The following is a 16866-nucleotide window of genomic DNA, read 5'->3' as shown; positions in this document are numbered from 1 at the left end:
CTGGTTCGGACAGTGTGACCAGGAACGCCTTACACCTTATCACATCTCCCACACCTTCCAAATTCATTCAGGCCTCGAAGGCATCAATGTGCTCTTGAGGATCTGACTTACCTTCATACTTTAGATCCATTGGCTTGTCGAAATGGTTAGGTAGTCTAACCTGGAGTACATGTGAGGCAAATGGAGTTTCTCCCGTGATGATCTGCTCCCGAGAATTCCTTTACCTTCTATGACGCGGACTCCTTTGCGGAGTTCGCTTTCTTTTAGACTGGGCAGATTGGAAATTGGATCTTCCCTGCCTTCCATGATCCCAATATAATTTCTCATGTTAGGGAGATCATCGTTGATTGTCCTCATGCTGATGACCTGGGGATCTTTCAGGGGTTACTCGCTCCCGGCTATCTCGTCGCCCTCTAGTTAAACAACTATGGGAGTGGAATCGCTGAGATTATGAGCGTTCTTCAAGCTTGCATTCTATTTTTGCATCTTCTGTTATATTTCTTGCATTCTCTTGCATCTTGTAACGTATTTCCTGCATCGTATGGATGTAGTCTATTGGTCCTAAGCCAACAAAATGTTGAGTTCCTGCATTGTGATCTTAATGATGTTAAAAACCCGGTGGAACTTGATGTTCGTCCGTGGAATTGGGGTTAGTTTCATGTCTATTTTCATGGAGTATTTCTTTTTGAGGAGTGTTTGGTAGTATAGTTGATTGTATCTTTTGATCAATCATGGTGTGAAACATTCAAGGATCCCCATAGATGGTGGCACAGTGCCAATGTTCGTACCTATAGCTAGATACGAGTATATGAGATTTGGAGACTCTGAAGTTAGACGTATCAACACCAAGCTGTGGAGCGATCTGCAAAGCACTCCGATGCTAAAGTCAGTAGTACTCTTAGGATAGCTGTAATGAAAAAAAATGTACCTGGTCTCTTGGCTCCCCTTTCCCTTATGTATACCTTTTTAAGGTATCTGTTGTGCGTTTATGCCTTTTGATTGATGGTGCATGAAATTGTGATCTCAACTACGCCAACAACTTGGTACGATCGTAATCTCAACTCTTTTTCACAACTCCGCACAACTAACAAGCAAGTGCACTGGGTCGTCCAAGTAATAAAGCTTACGTGAGTAAGGGTCGATCCCGCGGAGATTGTCGGCTGATGAGCGGATAATTTATACACTTTTTGGCATTGTTTTTAGTATGTTTTTAGTAGAATCTAGTTACTTTTAGGGATGTTTTCATTAGTTTTTATGTTAAATTCACATTTCTGGACTTTACTATGAGTTTCTGTGTTTTTCTGTGATTTCAGGTAATTTCTGGCTGAAATTGAGGGACTTGAGCAAAAATCAGATTCAGAGGTTGAAGAAGGACTGCTGATGCTGTTGGATTTTGACCTCCCTGCACTCAAAATGGATTTTCTGGAGCTACGGAACTCAAACTGACACGCTTCCAATTGCGTTGGAAAGTAGACATCCAGGGCCTTCCAGCAATATATAATAGTCTATACTTTTCCCAAGTTTAGACGACACAAACTGGCATTCAACGCCAGCTCTCTGCCCAATTCTGGCGTCCAGCGCCAAAAACAAGCTGCAAAGTGGAGTTCAACGCCCAAACTGGCACAAAAGCTGGTGTTCAACTCCAAGAATGACCTCTGCACGTGTAACATTCAAGCTCAGCCCAAGCACACACCAAGTGGGCCCCGAAAGTGGATTTATGCATCAATTACTTACTTCTGTAAACCCTAGTAGCTAGTTTATTATAAATAGGACCTTTTACTATTGTATTGACATCTTTGATGAGTGGTATGCTATCTTAGATCACATTTTGGGGGCTGGCCATCTCGGCCATGCCTGGACCTTTCACTTATGTAATTTTAACGGTAGAGTTTCTGCACTCCATAGATTAAGGTGTGGAGCTCTGCTGTTCCTCAAAGATTAATGCAAAGTACTACTGTTTTTCTATTCAATTCATCTTATTTCTCTTCTAAGATATTCATTCGCACTTCAATCTGAATGTGATGAACGTGACAATCATCATCATTCCCTATGAACGCGTGCCTGACAACCACTTCCGTTCTACATTAGATTGAATGAGTATCTCTTAGATCTCTTAATCGGAATCTTCGTGGTATAAGCTAGATTGATGGTGGCATTCATGAGAGTCCGGAAAGTCTAAACCTTGTCCGTGGTATTCCGAGTAGGACTCTGGGATTGAATGACTGTGACAAACTCCAAACTCGTGAGTGCTGGGCGTAGTGACAGACGCAAAAGGATAGTAAATCCTATTCCAATATGATCGAGAACCTCCAAGATGATTAGCCATGCAGTGACAGCGCATCGGACCATTTTCACAGAGAGGAATAGGATGCAACCAACTACAAGGGTGATGCCTCCAGACGATTAGCCATGCTGTGACAGAGCATTTGGACCATTTTCCCGAGAGAGATCGAAAGTAGCCATTGGCACCGGTGACATCCTTACATAAAGCCAGCCATAGAAAGGAGTAAGATTGATTGGATGAAGACAGCAGGAAAGCAGAGGTTCAGAGGAATGAATGCATCTCCATACGCTTATCTGAAATTCTTACCAATGAGTTACATAAGTATTTCTATCCTTATTTTATTAATTAAATTCGAAAACTCCATAACTATTTTATATCCGCCTGACTGAGATTTACAAGGTGACCATAGCTTGCTTCATACCAACAATCTCCGTGGGATTCGACCCTTACTCACGTAAGGTATTACTTGGACGACCCAGTGCACTTGCTGGTTAGTTGTGCGAAGTTGTGAACCATGGTATTGGCATCATGTTTTTGGCGCCATTGCCAGGGAAAGAAAGAGCAATGAATTTTACATAATCAAAGTGTAATCACAATTTCTGCGCACCATCGGCTTGAAGCAAGCTATGGTCATCTTTGTAAATCTCAGTCAGGCAGATTCAAATGGTTATGAGGTTTTGATAATTAAAATATAAATAAAATATAAAATAAGATAAAGATACTTATGTAATTCATTGGTGGGAATTTCAGATAAGCGTTTGGAGATGCTTTGTTGCTTCAGAACCTCTGCTTTTCTATTTTCTTCTTCCAATCATGCGTTACCTCCCTCCATGGCAAGTTGTATGATCCTCTCGGATGAAAACAAATACATATGCGCTGTCATCGCACAGCTAATCATCTGTTGGTTCCCGCTAGCATCGGAATAAGACCATTGTCCTTTTGCACACTGTCACTTGTGCCCTACATTCGCAGGTTTGAAGCTCGTCACGGTCATCCATTCCCAGATCCTACTCGGAATACCACAGACAAGGTTTAGACTTTCTGGATGCCAGGAATGGCTGCCAATAATTCTAGCCTATACCACGAAGGTTCTAATCTTAGATAAGAAACCCAAGAGAATATACTCCAGCTGTCATCCAATGACTACGTTGAACATCATGTAGATCACAATGTGGTTATCAGGCACGCGACCTTGGCTAAGCGAGTAACAAAGATTGGGTGATTGTCATGGGTTACACCTTCATTCTTACTTAACTGAATTAAGAACGAGAGTATATCTTGGAGAAGAAGTAGGCGTGAATTGAATAGAGAACAGTAGTAATTGCATTAATTCATGAAGAACAGCAGAGCTCCACACCTTAATCTATGGGGTGTAGAAACTCCACCGTAGAAAATACATAAGTGAAAGGTCTAGGAATGGCCGTGAGGCCAGCCTCCAAACGTGTACAATATGGTTTCTAAGATTAAAGTTAACCAAAGACATAAAATAAAACTCTAAAAGTAGTTTTTATACTAAACTAGTAGCCTAAGATTACAGAAAATTAGTAACTAAGTGCAGAAATCCACTTCCGGAACCCACTTGGTATGTGCTTGGGCTGAGCATTGAAGCTTTTTCATGCTTAGGCTGTTCCTAGAGTTAAACGCCAGCTTTGGTGCCAATTTGGGCGTTTAACGCCAAGATGTTTTAGGCTGACTTTGAACGCCAGTTTGGGCCATCAAATCTCGGATAAAGTATGGAATATTATATGTTGCTGGAAAGCCCATGATGTCTACTTTCGAACGCAATTAAGAGCGCGCCAATTGGACTTCTGTAGCTCCAGAAAATCCACTTCGAGTGAAGGGAGGTCAGAATCCAACAGCATATGCAGTCCTTTTTCAGCCTCTGAATCAGATTTTTGCTCAGGTCCCTCAATTTCAGCCTGAAAATACCTGAAATCACAAAAAAACACACAAACTCATAGTAAAGTCCAGAAATATGATTTTTTCATAAAAACTAATAAAAATATAATAAAAAGTAACTAAAACATACTAAAAACTATGTAAAAATAGTGCCAAAAAAGGTATAAATTATCCGCTCATCACAACACCAAACTTAAATTGTTGCTTGTCCCCAAGCAATTGAAAACAAAATAGGATAAAAAGAAGAGAATATACAATGACTTCCAAATTATCAATGAAGATTAGTTTTAATTAGATGAGCGGGACTTGTAGCCTTTTTGCCTCTGAACAGTTTTAGCATCTCACTTTATTCTTTGAAGTTCAGAATGATTGACATCTATAGGAACTCATAATTCAAATAGTGTTATTGATTCTCCTAGTTCAGTATGTTGATTCTTGAACACAGTAACTTTATGAGTCTTGGCCGTGACCCTAAGCATTTTGTTTTCCAGTATTATCACCGGATACATAAATGCCACAGACACATCACTGGGTGAACCTTTTCAGATTGTGACTCAGCTTTGCTAGAGTCCCCAGTTAGAGGTGTCCAGAGCTCTTAAGCACACTCTTTTTGCTTTGGACCACGACTTTAACCGCTCAGTCTCAAGATTTTTACTTGACACCTTCATGCCACAAGCACATGGTTAGAGACAGCTTGGTTTAGTCGCTTAGGCCAGGATTTTATTCTTGTGGGCCCTCCTATCTATTAATGCTCAAAGCCTTGGATCCTTTTTACCCTTGCCTTTTGGTTTAAAGGGCTATTGGCTTTTTTTGCTTGCTTTTTCTTTCTTTCTTTTTTCTTTCTTTTTTCTTTCTCTTTTTTTTGCCAATTTTTTTCGCAAGCTTCTGCTATTCACCGCTTTTTCTTGCTTCAAGAATCAATTTTATGATTTTTCAGATTATCAATAACATTTCTCCTTTTTCATTATTCTTTCAAGAGCTAACAATTTTAACATTCATAAACAACAAATTCAAAAATATGCACTGTTCAAGCATTCATTCAGAAAACAAAAAGCATTGCCACCACATCAAAATAATTAAACTAATTTCAAGATATAATTCAAAATCATGCATTTCTAGTTCTTTTGCAATTAAGAACATTTTTCATTTAAGAAAGGTGATGGATTCATAGAATATTCATAGCTTTAAGGCATAGACAATAGACACTAATGATCATGTAATAAAGACACAAACATAGATAAAACATATAGCATAGGGAACGAAAAACAGAAAAAATAAGAACAAAGAAATTAAAGAACGGGTCCACCTTAGTAATGGCGGCTAGTTCTTCCTCTTGAAGATCTTATGGAGTGCTTGAGCTCCTCAATGTCTCTTCCTTGCCTTTGTTGCTCCTCCCTCATGGCTCTTTGGTCTTCTCTAATTTCATGGAGGAGGATGGAATGCTCTTGGTGCTCCACCCTTAGTTGTCCCATGTTGGAACTTAATTCTCCTAGGGAGGTGTTGATTTGCTCCCAATAGTTTTGTGGAGGAAAGTGCATCCCTTGAGGCATCTCAGGGATTTCATGATGAGGAATTTCCTCATGCTCTTGTTGAGGTCCATGAGTGGGCTCTCTTGTTTGCTCCATCCTTTTCTTAGTGATGGGCTTGTCCTCTTCAATAAGGATGTCTTCCTCTATGACAATTCTAGCTGAATTGCATAGGTGACAAATGAGATGAGGGAAGGCTAACCTTGCAAAAGTAGAGGGCTTATCCGCCACCTTATAGAGTTCTAAGGATAAGATCTCATAAACTTCTACTTCCTCTCCATTTATGATGCTATGGATCATGATAGCCCGGTCTATTATAACTTCAGACCGGTTGCTAGTAGGAATTATAGAGCGTTGGATCAACTCCAACCATCCCCTAGCCATTGGTTTAAGGTCAAGCCTTCTTAGTTGAACCGGCTTGCCTCTTGAATCTCTCTTCCATTGAGCGCCTTCCACATAGATGTCCATAAGGACTTGGTCAAACCTTTGATTAAAGTTGACCCTTCTAGTGAAAGGGTGAGGATCTCCTTGTATCATTGGCAAGTTGAATGCTAACCTCACATTTTCCAGACTAAAATCCAAGTAGTTCCCCCGAACCATTGTGAGCCAATTCTTTGGGTTCGGGTTCACACTTTGCTCATGGTTCTTAGTGATCCATGCATTGGCATAGAACTCTTGAACTATTAAGATCCCGACTTGTTGAATGGGGTTGGTGAGGATTTCCTAACCTCTTCTTTGAATCTCATGTCGGATCTCTGGATACTCACTTTTTTTGAGCTTGAAGGGGACCTCGGGGATCACCTTTTTCTTGGCCACAACTTCATAGAAGTAGTCTTGATGCACTTTTGAGATGAATCTCTGCATCTCCCATGACTCAGAGGTGGAAGCAATTGTCTTTCCTTTCCTCTTTCTATAGGTTTCTCCGGCCTTAGGTGCCATTAGTGGTTATAGAAAACAAAAAGCTTTAGCTTTTTCCACACCAAACTTAGAATGGTTGCTCGTCCTCGAGCAAAAGAAGAAAGAAAGGAGTAGAAGAAGAAGAAATGGAGGAGATGGAGGGGGTTATAGGTTCAGCCAAGGTGGGTTGAGTGTGTATGAAGTGTGGAAATGAAGGTGGCAAGGAGGGGTATTTATAGGGTAAGTGAGAGAGGGTATTCGGCCATGTGTGGGTGGGTTTGGGAGGGAAATGGTTTGAATTTGAATGGTGAGGTAGGTGGGGTTTTTGGGGAAGAGTTTTTTATGGGATTGGTCAATGGTGTTTGGGGAAGAGTGTTATGGAAAGGTGTGAAGGTTAGAGAAGAAGAAGTGGAGTAGGTGGGGATCCTGTGGGGTCCACAGATCCTGAGGTGTCAAGAAATTTGAGTCCCTGCACCAATTTGGCATTCAAACGCCCATTTTGTGCCAAATCTGGTGTTTAACGCCAGCTCTGCTACCTTTCCTGGCGTTAAACGCCAGCTAGATGCCCATTTCTGGCGTTTAACGCCAGCCTATGCCAGACAGCCCTTTCTGGCGTTAAACACCCAAAGTGCTGCCCATTCTGGCATTTAACGCCCAGAATGCTGCCAGGCTGGGCGTTAAACGCCCATTCTGCTATCCTTACTGGCGTTTAAACACCAGTAAGCCTGTCCTCCAGGGTGTGCTATTTTTGATGCTGTTTTTCATTCTATTTTTTATTTTTCAGTTGTTTTTGTGACTTCACATGATCATCGACCTAAAAAAAATATAAAATAACAGTGGAAAATAAATAAATATAATTAAATAACATCGGGTTGCCTCCCAATAAGCGCTTCTTTAATGTCAATAGCTTGACAGTGAAGCTCTTAGAGAGCTTCACAGAAACTCAGAGCTTGATGTTGGCCTCCCAACTCCAGACTTAGAAGTTGAGTGTGGGGGCTCTGTTTGACTCTGTATTGAGAGAAGCTTTTCATGCTTCCTCTCCATGGTTATAGAAGAAGATCCTTAAGCCTTAAACACAAGGTTGTCCTCATTCAATTGAAGGACTAACTCTCCTCTGTCCACATCAATCACAGCTCTTGCTGTGGCTAGGAAGGGTCTTCCAAGGATGATAGATTCATCTTCATCCTTCCCCACATCTAGGATTATAAAATTAGCAGGGATGTACAGGCCTTCAACCTTCACTAAGACATCCTCTACAAGTCCATAAGCCAGTTTCCTTGAATTGTCTGCCATCTCTAGCAAGATTCTTGCAGCTTGCACCTCAAAGATCCCTAGTTTCTCCATTACAGAGAGGGGCATAAGGTGTATACTTGACCCAAGCTCACACAGGACCTTCTTAAAGGTCATGGTGCCTATGGTACAAGCTATTAAGAACTTTCCAGGATCCTGTTTCTTCTGAGGTAATTTCAGTTGAACCAAATCATTCAGTTCTTTGATGAGCAATGGAGGTTCATCCTCCCAAGTCTCATTACCAAATAACTTGGCATTCATCTTCATGATTGCTCCTAGATATTAAGCAACTTGCTCTTCAACAATATCTTCATCCTCTTCAGATGAAGAATACTCATCAGAGCTCATGAATGGCAACAGTAAGTTCAATGGAATCTCTATGGTCTCTATATGAGCCTCAGATTCTTTTGGTTCCTCATTAGGGAACTCCTTGGAGGTCAGTGGGCATCTATTGAGGTCTTCCTCACTGGAAATCACTGCCTTTTCTTCCTCTCCAGGTTCGGCCATGTTGGTTATATTTATGGCCTTGCACTCTTGACGAGCGGATAATTTATACGCTTTTTGGCATTATTTTTAGTATGTTTTTAGTAGAATCTAGTTACTTTTAGGGATGTTTTTATTAGTTTTTATGTTAAATTCACATTTCTGGACTTTACTATGAGTTTTTGTGTTTTTCTATGATTTCTGGTATTTTCTGGCTGAAATCGAGGGACTTGAGCAAAAATCAGATTCAGAGGTTGAAGAAGGACTGCTGATGCTGTTGGATTCTGACCTCCCTGCACTCAAAGTGGATTTTCTGGAGCTACAGAACTCAAAATGGCGCGCTTCCAATTGCGTTGGAAAGTAGACATCTAGGGATTTCCAGCAATATATAATAATCCATACTTTGGCCGAGTTTAGATGACGTAAAAGGGCGTTGAACACCAGTTCTACGCTGCTGTCTGGAGTTAAACGCCAGAAACACGTCAGAAGCCAGAGTTGAACGCCAGAAATATGTTATAAACTGGCGTTCAACTCCAAGAATGACCTCTACACGTGTAACATTCAAGCTCAGCCCAAGCACACACCAAGTGGGCCTCGGAAGTGGATTTATGCATCAATTACTTACTTCTGTAAACCCTAGTAGCTAGTTTATAATAAATAGGACTTTTTACTATTGTATTAGACATCTTTGGAAGATCCTGAATTGTATTTTTGATCCTGTGATCTCGTTTTAGGGGCTGGCCATTCGGCCATGCCTGGACCTTTCACTTGTGTATTTTCAACGGTAGAGTTTCTACACTCCATAGATTAAGGTGTGGAGCTCTGCTGTTCCTCAAAGATTAATGCAAAGTACTACTGTTTTTCTATTCAATTCAACTTATTCCGCTTCTAATATATTCATTCGCACTTCAACCTGAATGTGATGAACGTGACAATCATCATCATTCCCTATGAACGCGTGCCTGACAACCACTTCCGTTCTACCTTAGATTGAATGAGTATCTCTTGGATCTCTTAATCAGAATCTTCGTAGTATAAGCTAGATTGATGGTGGCATTCATGAGAGTCCGGAAAGTCTAAACCTTGTCTGTGGTATTCCGAGTAGGACTCTGGGATTGAATGACTGTGATGAACTTCAAACTCGTGAGTGCTGGGCGTAGTGACAGACGCAAAAGGAGGGTGAATCCTATTCCAGTATGATCGAGAACCTCAGATGATTAGCCGTGCTGTGACAGAGTATTTGGACCATTTTCACAAGAGGATGGATTACAGCCATTGACAACGGTGATTTCCTTACATAAAGCCAGCCATGGAAAGGAATAGGATTGATTGGATGAAGACAGCAGGAAAGCAGAGGTTCAGAGGAACGAAAGCATCTCTATGCGCTTATCTGAAATTCTCACCAATGATTTACATAAGTATTTCTATCCTTATTTTATTATTTATTTTCAAAAACTCCATAACTATTTTATATCCGCCTGACTGAGATTTACAAGGTGATCATAGCTTGCTTCATACCAACAATCTCCGTGGGATCAACCTTTACTCACGTAAGGTTTATTACTTGGACGACCCAGTGCACTTGCTGGTTAGTTGTATCGATGTTGTGAATGAAAAACGATTTATTAAGACATTCATACAGAGTTTCTTGCGCCGTTGCCTGAGATCACAATTTTGTGCACCAAGTTTTTGGCGCCGTTGCCGGGGATTGTTCGAGTTTGGACAACTAACGGTTCATCTTGTTGCTCAGAATAGGTAATTTTCTTTTTGTTTCCTTTTCAAAAAATTTTTCAAAAATCTTTCAAAAATTTCTCCTTTGTTTTCGAAAAAATTTTAAAATAAAAATGTTTTCAAAAATATATTTTTTCTTCAGAATTTTTAAGAATGAATTCTAGTGTTTCATGAAGCATGTTGAAGCCTGGCTAGCTGTAAAGCCATGTCTGACCCTTCTGGGTAGGGAATGTCAGGCGTGTCATGTCTGAGTTACATACTAAAGCTTGGCTGGCTATTAAGCCAAGCCTGACCCTTTGATTGGAGCTTTAGACTAAAGAGCATAAGATTCCTGGAATTCATATTAAAAATTTTGGAATCCTTATTTTTCTTTTTCCAAATGATTTTCGAAAAAAAAATTAATTAAAAGAAAATAAAAAAAAAATCATAAAATCATAAAAATAAAAAAAATATTTTGTATTTCTTGTTTGAGTCTTGAGTCAGATTTAAAGTTTGGTGTCAATTGCATATTCATCTTGCATTTTTCGAAAATTCATGCATTCATTGTGTTCTTCATGATCTTCAAGTTGTTCTTGGCAAGTCTTCTTGTTTGATCTTGATGTTTTCATGTTTTGTATCTTTTCTTATTTTTCATGTGCATTTTTGCATCCATAGAGTCTAAACATGAAAGATTTCTAAGTTTGGTGTCTTGCATGTTTTCTTTGCATTAAAAATTTTTCAAAAATAAGTTCTTGATGTTCATCATGATCTTCAAAGTGTTCTTGGTGTTCATCTTGACATTCATAGCATTCTTGCATGCATTCATTGTTTTGATCCAAAATTTTCATGCATTGAGTCTTTTTCATGTTTTTCCCTCTCATCATTAAAAATTCAAAAAAATAAAAAAAAATCTCTCCCTTTTTCACTCATAAATTTCGAAAATTTGAGTTGACTTTTTCAAAAATTTTTAAAATCTAGTTGTTTTTATGAGTCAAATCAAATTTTCAATTTAAAAATCTTATCTTTTTCAAAATCTTTTTCAAAAATCAAATCTTTTTCATTTTTCTTAGTTATTTTCGAAAATTTTAAAATATTTTTCAAAAATCTTTTTCTTATATTTATCACATAATTTTCGAAAATAACATCATCAATTAATGTTTTGATTCAAAAATTTCAAGTTTGTTAATTACTTGTTAAGAAAGATTCAAACTTTAAGTTCTAGAATCATATCTTGGGATTTCTTGTGAATCAAGTCATTAATTGTGATTTTAAAAATCAAACCTTTTTCAAAACTAATTTTAATCATATCTTTTTCAAAAACTTGATTTCAAAATATCTTTTCTAACTTCCTAACTCCTTATCTTTTCAAAATTTGTTTCAACTAACTAACTAACTTTTTGTTTGTTTCTTATCTTTTTCAAAACTACCTAACTAACTCTCTCTCTCTCTCTAATTTTCGAAAATATCTTCCCTCTTTTTCAAAATTTCTTTTTAATTAACTAATTATTTTCATTTTTGATTTTAAATTTCGAAAATTACTAACCTTTTTCAAAAACTATTTTCGAAAATCACTAACTCTTTTTCAAAAATAATTTTCGAAAATTCCCTGTCTCTCTCATCTCCTTCTATTCATTTATTCATCTACTAACACTTCTCTTCATCTCACATCTCTGCTCTCCTCACCCTTGTGTTTCTTTCTTTACATTACATTCTTTTCTTCTTCTTTTCTTCTACTCACACAGGGACCTCTATACTGTGGTAAAAAAGGATCCCTATTATTATTATTTTTCTGTTCCCTCTTTTTCATATGAGCAGGAGCAAGGACAAGAACATTCTTGTTAAAGTAGATCCAGAACTTGAAAGGACTCTGAAGAGGAAACTAAAAGAAGCTAAATTACAACAAGCCAGCAAGCACCTTTCAGAAATTTTCGAACAGGAAGAGGAGATAGCAGCCGAAAATAATAATAATGCAAGGAGGATGCTGGGTGACTTTACTGCACCTAATTCCAATTTACATGGAAGAAGCATCTCCATTCCTGCCATTGGAGCAAACAATTTTGAGCTGAAACCTCAATTAGTTTCTCTGATGTAGCAGAACTGCAAGTTTTATGGACTTCCATCTGAAGATCCTTTTCAGTTCTTAACTGAATTCTTGCAGATATGTGATACTGTTAAGACTAATGGAGTAGATCCTGAAGTCTACAGGCTCATGCTTTTCCCTTTTGCTGTAAGAGACAGAGCTAGAATATGGTTGGACTCTCAACCTAAGGATAGCCTGAACTTTTGGGATAAGCTGGTCAAGGCTTTCTTAGCCAAGTTCTTTCCTCCTCAAAAGCTGAGTAAGCTTAGAGTGGATGTTCAAACTTTCAAACAGAAAGAAGGTGAATCCCTCTATGAAGCTTGGGAGAGATACAAAGAACTGACCAAAAAGTGTCATTCTGACATGCTTTCAGAATGGACCATCCTGGATATATTCTATGATGGTCTGTCTGAATTAGCTAAGATGTCATTGGATACTTCTGCAGGTGGATCCATTCACCTAAAGAAAACGCCTGCAGAAGCTCAAGAACTCATTGACATGGATGCTAATAACCAGTTCATGTACACTTCTAAGAGGAATCCTGTGAGTAATGGGACGCCTATGAAGAAGGGAGTTCTTGAAATTGATACTCTGAATGGCATATTGGCTTAGAATAAAATATTGACTCAGCAAGTCAATATGATTTCTCAGAGTCTGAATGGAATGCAAGCTGCATCCAACAGTACTCAAGAGGCATCTTCTGAAGAAGAAGCTTATGATCCTGAAAACCCTGCAATAGCAGAGGTAAATTATATGGGTGAACCTTTTGGAAACACCTATAACCCATCATGGAGAAATCATCCAAATTTCTCATGGAAGGATCAAAAGCCTCAACAAGGCTTTAATAATGGTGGAAGAAATAGGTTTAACAATAGTAAACCTTTTCCATCATCCACTCAGCAACAGACAGAGAACTCTGAACAAAATACCTCTAATTTAGCAAACTTAGTCTCTGATCTATCTAAGGCCACTGTGAGTTTCATGAATGAAACAAGGTCATCCATTAGAAATTTGGAGGCACAAGTGGGCCAGCTGAGTAAAAAGATCACTGAAATCCCTCCTAGTACTCTCCCAAGCAATACAGAAGAAAATCCGAAAGGAGAGTGCAAGGCCATTGAATTAATCACCATGGCCAAACCTGTGAAGGAAGGAGAGGACGTGAATCCCAAGGAGGAAGACCTCCTGGGACGTCCAGTGATCAATAAGGAGCTTCCCTTTGAGGAACCAAAGGAATCTGAGACTCATCTAGAGACCATAGAGATTCCATTGAACCTCCTTATGCCCTTCATGAGCTCTGACGAGTATTCATCTTCTGAAGAGAATGAGGATGTTACTGAAGAGCAAGTTACCAAGTACCTTGGTGCAATCATGAAGCTGAATGCCAAATTATTTGGTATTGAGACTTGGGAAGATGAACCTCCCTTGTTCACCAATGAACTAAGTGATATGGATCAACTGACATTGCCTCAGAAGAAACAGGATCCTGGAAAGTTCGTAATACCTTGTACCATAGGCAACATGATCTTTGAAAAGGCTCTGTGTGACCTTGGTTCAGGGATAAACCTCATGCCTCTCTCTGTAATAGAGAAACTGGAAATCTTTGGGGTGCAAGCCACTAAAATCTCATTAGAGATGGCAGACAATTCAAGAAAACAGGCTTATGGACAAGTAGAGGACGTGTTAGTAAAGGTTGAAGGCCTTTACATCCCTGCTAATTTCATAGTCCTAGATACTAGGAAGGATGAGGATGAATTCATCATCCTTGGAAGATCCTTCCTAGCCACAGCAAGAGCTGTGATTGATGTTGACAGGGGTGAATTAGTCCTTCAATTGAATGGGGACTCCCTTGTGTTTACAACTCGAGGTCATCCTTCTGTAAACATAGAGAGGAAGCATAAAAAGCTTCTCTCACTGCAGAGTCAACCAGAGCCCCCACAGTCAAACTTTAAGTTTGATGTTGGGAGGCCACAACCAAACTCTAAGTTTGGTGTTGAACTCCCATATTCAAACTCTAAGTTTGGTGTTGGAGAGTCTCAACAATGCTCTAAACATCTATGAGGCTCCATGAGAGCCCACTGTCAAGCTATTGACATTAAAGAAGCGCTTGTTGGGAGGCAACCCAATTTTTATTTATCTAATTCTATTTTTCTTGTTCTTTCATGTTTTATTAAGTTCATGATCATGTGGAGTCACAAATAAATATAAAAATTGAAAATGGAATAAAAAACAGCAGAAGAAAAATCACACCCTGGAGGAAGACCTTACTGGCATTTAAACGCCAGAACAGAGCATGGTTCTGGCGCTGAACGCCCAAAATGGGCAGCATCTGGGCGTTTGAACGCCAGAATTGCACCCTGGAGAAAAGCTGGCGCTGAACGCCCAGAACAAGCATGGTTCTGGCGTTCAAAGCCAGAAATGGGCAACAAATGGGCGTTCAACGCCCAGAACAAGCACCAATCTGGCGCTGAACGCCCAGAGTTGTGTGCAAGGGCATTTTGCATGCCTAATTGGGTGCAAGGTTGTAAATCCTTGAACACCTCAGGATCTGTGGACCCCACAGGATCCCCACCTACCTCCACTCACTTCTTCTCACCCCTCTTTCACACAATCCCATAAACACTCTTCCCCAAAACTCTTCACCAATCACCTCAATCTCTCTTTCCTATCACCACTTCACCACTCACATCCACCCACTATTCCCCATAAACCTACCTCATGAACACCACCTACCTTCAAAATTCAAAATCAATTTCCCACCCAAACCCACCCTATATGGCCGAAACCTTACCCCCTTCCTTCCCTATATATAGCCCTCCATTCTTCTTCAAATTCACACAACAAAACCCTCTCTTCCCCTTCTTGACCGAAACACATTTCTCTCTCCCTCTCCTCAATTTCTTCTTCTTCTTCATCTATTCTTTCTTTTCTTGCCCGAGGGCGAGCAAAATTCTAAGTTTGGTGTGGTAAAAGCATAAGCTTTTTGTTTTTCCATTACCATTGATGGCACCTAAGACCGGAGAATCCTCTAGAAAAGGGAAAGGAAAGACAAAAGCTTCTACCTCCGAGTCATGGGAGATGGAAAGATTCATCTCCAAAGCTCATCAAGACCACTTCTATGATGTTGTGGCCAAGAAGAAGGTGATCCCTGAGGTCCCTTTCAAGCTCAAGAAGAATGAGTTTCCGGAGATCCGACATGAAATCCAAAGAAGAGGTTGGGAAGTTCTAACAAAACCCATCCAACAAGTCGGCATCCTAATGATTCAAGAGTTCTATGCCAATGCATGGATCACTAGGAACCATGATCAAAGTAAGAACACGGACCCAAAGAATTATATCACCATGGTTCGGGGGAAATACTTAGATTTTAGTCCGAAAAATGTAAGGTTGGCGTTTAACTTGCCTATGATGCAAGGAGATGCACGTCCCTACACTAGAAGGGTCAACTTTAATCAAAGGTTGGACCAAGTCCTCATAGACATATGTATGGAAGGAGCTCAATGGAAGATTGACTCCAAAGGCAAGCCGGTTCAACTAAGAAAACTGGACCTCAAGCCTGTAGCTAGAGGATGGTTAGAGTTCATACAATGCTCCATCATCCCCACTAGACACCGATCCGAAGTTACTGTGGATCGGGCCATCATGATTTATAGCATCATGATTGGAGAGGAAGTAGAAGTTCATGAAGTCATCTCCCTTGAACTCTACAAAATAGCCGAAAAGTCCTCCCCCATGGCAAGGCTAGCTTTACCTCATCTTATTCGCCATCTATGTTACTCAACTGGAGCTTTCATAGAAGGAGACATTCCCATTGAGGAAGAGAAGCCCATCACTAAGAAAAGGATGGAGCAAGCAAGAGAGCCCATTCATGGAGCTCAAGAGGCGCAGGAAGCTCATCACCATGAGATCACGGAGATTCCTCAAATGCATTTTCCTCCACAAAACTATTGGGAGAAATTCAACACCTCCCTAGGAGAATTAAGTTCCAACGTGGGACAACTAAGGGTGGAACATCAAGAGCACTCCATCATCCTTCATGAAATTAGAGAAGATCAAAAAGCAATGAGGGAGGAGCAACAAAGACAAGGAAGAGACATAGAAGAGCTCAAGGACATCATTGGTTCCTCAAGAAGAAAACGCCACCATCACTAAGGTGGACTCATTCCTTGTTCTTACATTCTCTATTTTTTGTTTTCTATGTTAAGTGCTTATCCATGTTTGTGTCTTATTACATAATCATTAGTAGTTAGTAACTATGTCTTAAAGTTATGAATGTCCTATGAATCCATCACATCTCTTAAATAAAAAATATTTTAATTCAAAAGAACAAGAAGTACATGAGTTTCGAATTTATCCTTGAACTTAGTTTAATTATATTGATGTGGTGACAATGCTTCTTGTTTTCTGAATGTATGCTTGAACAGTGCATATGTCTTTTGAAGTTGTTGTTTAAGAATGTTAAATATGTTGGCTCTTAAAAGAATGATGATAAGGAGACATGTTATTTGATAATCTGAAAAATCATGAAAATGATTCTTGAAGCAAGAAAAAGCAGCAAAGAACAAAGCTTGCAGAAAAAAAAATAAGCGAAAAAAAATTTAGAAAGAAAAAGAAAAAGCAAGTAGAAAAAGCCAAAAGCTCTTAAAACCAAGAGACAAGAGCAAAAAGCCAGTAACCCTTAAAACCAAAAGGCAAGGGCA

At 39.5% G+C, this 16866-nt stretch overlaps 1 non-coding gene across 1 annotated transcript; it reads right to left on the bottom strand.

Moving 5' to 3' along the window:
• Nucleotides 1–12430: 12430 nt before the first annotated feature.
• LOC112739894 (small nucleolar RNA R71) lies at nucleotides 12431–12534 on the bottom strand. The gene has a single exon (XR_003170831.1). It is a non-coding gene; the product is annotated as a small nucleolar RNA R71 (small nucleolar RNA).
• Between the last annotated feature and the right edge of the window lie 4332 nt (nucleotides 12535–16866).

Source organism: Arachis hypogaea, chromosome 13, assembly GCF_003086295.3.
Source record: "Arachis hypogaea cultivar Tifrunner chromosome 13, arahy.Tifrunner.gnm2.J5K5, whole genome shotgun sequence".
In the NCBI taxonomy this organism is placed as follows: Eukaryota; Viridiplantae; Streptophyta; class Magnoliopsida; order Fabales; family Fabaceae; genus Arachis; species Arachis hypogaea.
The sequence above is the reverse complement of the archived record's forward strand: the minus strand, read 5'-3'. Positions and strand labels throughout refer to the sequence as shown.